The 7,383-nt window shown below is 36.9% G+C and overlaps 1 long non-coding RNA gene across 4 annotated transcripts; it reads right to left on the reverse strand.

Annotated features, from left to right (window-relative positions):
• Positions 1-2,005: 2,005 nt before the first annotated feature.
• Positions 2,006-6,000, reverse strand: LOC311291258. 4 transcript variants are annotated; one of them, XR_014627530.1, is made up of 8 exons: positions 5,518-6,000; positions 5,349-5,421; positions 5,189-5,261; positions 4,760-4,799; positions 4,578-4,668; positions 4,387-4,485; positions 4,046-4,169; positions 2,010-2,479 (listed from the first exon to the last, which is right to left on the reverse strand). It is a non-coding gene; the product is annotated as an uncharacterized lncRNA (long non-coding RNA). The 4 variants fall into 4 exon arrangements; XR_014627529.1 differs by having other exon boundaries at positions 2,006-2,479; positions 4,578-4,799; XR_014627531.1 differs by lacking the exon at positions 4,760-4,799 and having other exon boundaries at positions 2,014-2,479; positions 5,349-5,417.
• Between the last annotated feature and the right edge of the window lie 1,383 nt (positions 6,001-7,383).

A 7,383-nucleotide genomic window follows, 5' to 3' on the forward strand; every position in this document is an offset into this window, starting at 1 on the left:
TGCTGGGAGGAAACCGATATCAGATCTGAGGGCCACCAAAGCGTTTTTAGCCAGCTGAAAACGCCTTGCTGTGGGCACTTGAGAGCGTTTTGCCAGCGTTGCGTTTTTTTCAGTTGAGACACTTTGCTTGTTATGATACGGAATATACGTGAAAGTGTTACTAGTATCTCATTTCACACATATTTTGTTTCTGTGTTGATTCTATATTAAAATGTCAATACAATGTAATGTATTTTCTCTAACTCTTGTTTTAAATGATTTTGTTCCGTTATTATGCTTTTTGTTGTCATCTGTTGCCGTTGTACAAGCAGAATGTGGCGGTTGGTCGGTGTGGTATTAGTCCCGCCCCTCCTCCACTGTGATTGGATGGTTGGGTAAAAAGTGACAGTGATGAGCGCTGCGTTTTACCCAAAGTTGAACATTCTTTAACTCTCGGCGACCTGTAAAAAACGCCGACCGCTCAGCGCTTCAGCGTGAAAAAGACGCTCAGCGCCTCGTTACGCTCATGCCGTTTTAAAAATGCGGCGCTCCCATTGAAAACAATTGAAAAAACACGCCAGTCGCGTGAAAGAATGCTTTGGTGGACACACGGCCTTAGTATCCCAGTTATTGTTAACCCACTACAAAGTCAAGCTGTAGCTGATGTGTGGGTTCAGTAAAGAAGGGTGAAGAGTCAAGGTTGGAAAAGAAAACCTCTGACTCTCCTATGGAGGCTTGTGAGGTAGAGACAGTTTTTATCTTCTCCCTCAGTTATTATATTTTTTGGCCACAACAGGGCTATGCTCCCTTATGCACATCAGGAGCTTACTATGGGATGAGTATTAAGTGGAATATTTTGGAAATTCGTCCATCTCTCTCATCAGCTGCCCTTCCCAATCCTTTGGGTTGGGTTTCTAAGAAGGGCTATGCTCCTTGTGGATATCTGTTGGGTTGAACTTGATACCCAAGACCTGTCCTCTCCAGTCTCTATTGGGACTTGAGACGGAGTCGGTGAGTTGATGTGGCCCAGGCTGTGGTTTGGCCCATTCTTCCACACTTAATTGGTTAATGTTTTTTTTTAAAGTAGAGCTGTACAGATGGACCCAATGCCTTATCTGTCGCCTTCTCCAGATTGGATGTTAAAGCAAGGCTAAGCTCCTTTTTAGATCTGTAAGATAGTGCCTGACAGGCAAAGTATATTGCCCCACCCCCACCCATGTATCTTCTTGAGTAGAGCTAGACGAGTGAGCTGGTATGTGTATTATTTCCACTCTCTCACTCGTTTTCATCTCCAATACTTGGGTAATGAAGAATGATTATACTCCTTGGTGATAGAGATGATATATGAAAGCTAGGTGTGGCGAAAGCTACTTTTTTATTTGTCGCCTTTCCCAGTCTTTCAACTGAGGTTTTTAAGCAAGGCTGCGCTCCCAAAGGTGGTTGCAGGGTTCAGCTGGGTAGACAAAATTGTTGCCCTCCCTAGTTTTCTTTTTGAAATATGATAGCATTCCTTGGCAGCCCAATTTCTTCCCATTCTACTTGGTTAAGGCTATTCTCCCTAGATTGAGCTTGTCAGATTAAATCAGTCACTGACAGGATGTTGAAGTAGGGTGGATCTCCCTGGTGGTCCAGTTTCAAATCTCACCTTCCCCATCCTGTCTGGTCGGGTATTTAAGCAAGTTTATCCCTACCCCAGTTCATCGACTGGTAGTTGAAGTAGGGTGGAGCTCCCTGGCAGGGCTGGCATGAATAGAGCTTGGCAGTTAGGATCGAGTGTAGGACTTCCCAGTCTCTTGCTTGTCATCCTTCCCAATTGTCATTTTGGGTACACTGTAAAGAGGTTGCTGTAAATTTTACAGTAACTTACTGGCAGCTGGATGCCAGTAAGTTACTGTAAAATGTTTTACAGTATCATTACTGTATTTTCACTTACAGTATACTGTATCATTTACTGTACTTGCATTTACAGTATTATTACCGTATTTTCATTTACAGTATTAGAATTGAGGTTTTTTTTTTCTTTTTTTTTTTAAATTTTCATCATTTAAATTTTCTTTTTTTAATTTATGTTTACCCCACCCCCCAAAAAATCACAATAACTCACAAACATTTGTCCTTATAATATTCTTTTTAATCGTTGAACATTTTGTTTTAGAAGTACAAATTACAAATCTTGACCTTTAGGAGCCACTAGCTGAAGAAAAAAAAAGGCAACATCTCCAAAGTCCATAGAATTAATCTCCTGGTGACCATTTGTATCTGTAGCATGGCAAAAACGTACACACACTGAAAAGCAAAACAGGCCTTAAAACAATAAAATACAGTCAAAGTCAGTGTTGTGTTGTTACATTTCAGTAATTTTGCCAGTCAAAGTTGACAAGCTCTCTGATGAGAAACACTGAGGGTTTCAGGCTGATGCTTTTCTTTGGACCTTTCCAGATTTCCATCTGATCTGTGCCTTTGGTGTTTGGTGCCATCAGGGTTGACTCTCAGAATGAACCTGCAAACACAAGCAGGGAAAAATATATAATTTTTTCAGACCGGTGTTGGCAGAATTTTCCCTAACCCTCAAACTTGATGCTGCATGTACTTTGGCGTTAATAAAAGCACTACATCTGATTCTGAATCCACCTACAGTAGTGGTGGGGGAAAAATCGATTCTGTTCAGTGTCGCGATATTTTGCGCACGCAATTATATTGATACAGTAGCGCAAAGTATTCCAATAAAGGTTATAAGGCTGTGACGGTGGCAGTTTTTTTTACCACTGCGGTGGTTGGGGGGTTATTATGAAAATTGAAATAAAATTTTTTAGTTTATTCGAGCAAAAAAGTCTTTATTTGAACAATTCCGTCAAAGAAGCAACACAAAGCCTGTAAAGCATTCAAATACCTATCAGTAAATATTAGAAACTTACATAATAGAAAAGATAAATCTATAAAAAAAAAAAAACTTTCGTTTAATACTTCCACACAAAGACACGTGATTCCACATGAAGCCATACCGCTCTGTGCTTTGAGAGGGATGACACGAGGAGGAAAGAGACCATCGATCTATTTTCTGATATCTTCATGTTTTCTACTTGTTGTAAAAGGTATGAAAAGTGAATTTAATCTTCCACAAGGGCAAGACATTTAAGCTATGTTTGAAATTGCGCTGCCAAAGAGAGCGAAACTAAAAATCAAATAAACTTGACGCACCGTACATGTCTAATAACAAGCAAAAACTGTGTTGAAATGAATCTGACGTGCAAGTAAAAATGTAGGCTATCTGTCCTACAACGTTTTTCTACTTTACCACAGTAAAGAATGTGAATGTAATAGGCCTAAATAAAAGCAAACCAAGGAAGAAACGTTTATTAATCACCTTCGAAAATCGAGACGTAAGTGAAAATTTTGGGAAAAAACAAGGTATTACATGCAGGGATGAGTCACAATTTTTGGATATTCGATTAGTTTATTTAATTATAGAATTATAGTATATCGAATAGGTTGTGTAATTATTCTCTAAAATAAAATCTCCATGTTTTTGGTGCTAATGCGGTGGTGACGCGTTCATATAATTACGTTCTGTAATAAGGTCCTGTGTCCTGAATGTTCAAGGACAAAGTTTTTGCACTAGCCTCCAGTAAATGTGTAGAAGATGTTCACAGATTTAATGTGACATTTGAAGTGAGTTGAGCAGTCTTATTTTTTGTAATGTCTTTGAATAATATGGGGGACATGAATCGCAATATATCGCAGAATCGAATTGCAATACTTGCAGTATCGCAATGTTAGGAAGCGCAATAATATTGAATTGTGGCCCAAATATCGCAATACTATCGAATCATCAAATTTTTGCCAATTTCCACCCCTAACCTACAGGGATGGTTACCCCATAATACATTACATTAAAATCATTAAAGCTTCATTCTTTTTCAATACATTCCTGTAGCTTAGATTTCCAGGGAATGGATCATTTAAATTAAACTTAATACAATGTAAGTTGCTTTGGATAAAAGTGACTTCCAAATGCATGCATGTAAATGTAATGTAAAAAAAAAAATATATATATATATTGGTTTACCTGATTCTGCATTCGACAAAATAGACAGCTAATGCTGAAGAGTCGTCTGTTAGCAGTTGTAACTGGATGATGATTCTGCCCTTCATTGTCAGCATCCATGTTTTTGCTTTGAGAACAGACTCTCCTGAAACAGACAAAGTCACAGCAGCCTTTTAGTGTTATAGTTTACAGAAAAAAACTAAAATACAATAACAGAACTTATTACTAACAACAATAACATGTGGGGTGAAGATGAGGTAAGATATAATGTTGTATGGTGTTTATAGTTTTTAATCAATTAAACAACATTAAAAATATTAGTTAGCAAAACTTTGCTATATTGATAATGGTATATTGCTAACCCTTTCCTCCTCCTTCTCCTCTTCCTTCTCCAACGTCAACCCGTTCTGTGTATTAGTGGAGAGTGTCAGCAGTGATGTACAGTCCGGAGGGAATGGCCGCTGCAAATTCAAAATAAAGAACAGAAAAGAACATGTTTGCCTGCTTAACTAATGCATACTTCAGCTAATTTAGTTGATGTCATCTTACTCACCTGTAGATGTTATCACCATTACGAAGGCAATCACAAAAAAGACTCCAAAATACACCTCCGACATTTCAGACGACATAATTCAGACCACAAACTTGAAAATAAAACAAAAGATGAAATTAACAATGGTGTTGGATAAAGGGTTAGTTTACTCAAAATTGTAAATTCTGTCACCATTTACTCACCCTCAACTTGTTCATAACTTCCATTAAATTATTTAATGTGCTGTATACAAAAGAAGATATTTTAAAGAACATGAGCAACCAAACAGTTACTGGTCCCCATTGACATCCAAAGTATTTTTTCTATTATAGAAGTCCATGCGGACCAGCCACTATTTACCAACATTATTCAAAAAATCTTATTTTATGTTCAGACGAAAGAACTTCATGCAGGTTTAGAACACATTGTGGGCGAGTAAATGATGACATACATAATTTTCTGTTTAAGGTGTACTACGTTATCCCTTTAACTTAGTTTTACTCAGTATTTACGTTGTACATCTGCCAAAAAGTTGTGAAAGAGGATACAGAACATACCAAAGTTATTATGCTTCTCTGTTTAATAAGTTTACTTCGGCTAATTTAGGTGAAGTTGACCATAACGTTACATACCAGTTGATGTTATCACAATGAAAAGGCTCCAACACACTACATCGTTGCAGATGGCATTATCCAGATCACAAACCTGAAAATAAATCGTATCGTATAGGCCTACGTGAAAATATTGTTTAAAACCCGCACTTTAACAAGGGTTTCGTCTATCTCACTTTACCTCAGTATTTCACGTTGAGTTCGCTGTTAGCTCGGTTAACGTTACCGACGACTCCGCCCGCCTGATGAGCTAACTTGCGTTAAAGAGGCAGAGGAACACACAACCATTATTTTTTATAGTTGCAACTAAAGAATATTTCGGCTAATATAGGTGAACTTAACTTACTCACCAGTTAATATTATCACCGTGACAGCGACCCGGCCGACAGTCAGGAAAAAAGACAGTAATAAAGGCACCAAAAAACCATTCTGACGACAGTCAGGAAAAAAAGGCACTAAAACCATTCAGACGAAAACAAAACGATGCATCATGTTAGTTTGCTGTTAACATAAGTAAAAACATTTGAAAATGTTTGTTTTACATAAAATAGAAATTATATACTAACCTTTTTGGTGAGATACATGATCTTTTGTCCGTGCATTAACTGCCACTTCACCCCTCAAAAAAACACTTGAAAAGAAATCCCTCTTGCCATTGGTCAGTTTTTCACGGGCAAGTTCACTACTGTAAATTGATTTACAGTAGTGAAGAATTACAGTAGTGACCCTATATTTTCCCATAATCCTTTGCTGTTTACAGTAACATACTGTATACATATTTTACAGTATCTTACTGTACATATTACAGTAAAATACTGTTCAAATTACAGAAATCCATTACAGTGTAGTGAAGTAGGATTATGCTCATTTTGTATGGATTGGCAACTCGAATGTTGGCTGACAGTTGGTTTGTATAGTGGTCAGCGACCCATTCTCTGTTACCTCCCTAGATCATTAGTATGGAAGTTGGGAATTTTTCTTCCTTCAGACAGTTTGAATCTGATGACGTGTTTGCAGGCACCCTTTTTACACACTACTTTCGGCCTGTAGTATTGCCGTGAATTTAACCGTGCTTCTGTGTAGACACTGTGTTACAAGGATGCATCCCTCATACCACCAGCAACTGACGCAGCGTTTCGTTCCCTTATCAGTTACATACACATTTCCTAAGACATATTTTGATTTGTATTTTGTTTTTATAGCCTATATAAGGTTTGTATTTTATTTTTATTTTCATTGTGTGTTTATACAATACATAACTATATATTTACATATAATATTAAAAATATTTCTGTTTTTTATTCTTTGATAAATATAATAAACTTTTAATTTTGCTTTGTGGTAGATTGTTTAAAACTGATAAAACCTGAATAAATGCATGCAGAGGTTATATACACGTGATCTTTATTTGACAAAACAAACAAAAAAAAAAAAAAACTCTTTATTTACCCTGTAAATCAATTAGAAGAGACTCTTGGTAATTATTTTATTCAACAGCACATGCCTTGATGTTGCCGGTATTAGATCCTTGAGCTCTGCTGTGGTTTCTGATCTGCCAGTCACAAGGAACATAAAATGATTTTCTATAACAGTCAACAACATACAGTACATGTATTTATGTATGCATAATACACTTCGTGAGAAAAAAACACACAAAAAAAAAAACACAGTGATCACTGAAGGAAACTGGAGAAAGGCACTTAATGAGTCATACTGAACAGAGCTGTTTTTCTCTGTATTTCAAGACTGCGGTTCATGAATCATTCACACACGCTCATAACTCGTATTGGTTTTTATACCTGTCTTGGGAAATCTGAATACCCTTCTACACAGCGCACTACGAGTCTGAAGGTTTGAAAAGAGTTCTGAGAAAACAACAACATCCAAATGCATTTGTACCTTGCTTTTTACCATTTCTTGCATCAGAGATGGAACACTTATGTATTATATGCGGCAATTTCACAGAAATAGCATCTGACTGTGAATTGGCGTAAGTTCTCATTATCCACAAAGGCACATTTCAACACTTTCTCTTAAGAAAACTTTTGATCCTGGCAATCCTTTTCATTCAAAATCTCAAAGCACACAATCCCTTTTTGTCTTCTGTATTCAACAACAACATAAATTAACTTCAAACACATTATATTTTCATCCTAATGTTGTCTGAGATATTCAGAGCATTTTCTTCTTTTTTTTCATTTCAAAGAATCTTGCAT

The sequence above is a fragment of the Rutilus rutilus genome, assembly GCF_951802725.1.
Source record: "Rutilus rutilus genome assembly, chromosome: 6".
Classification (NCBI taxonomy): domain Eukaryota; kingdom Metazoa; phylum Chordata; class Actinopteri; order Cypriniformes; family Leuciscidae; genus Rutilus; species Rutilus rutilus.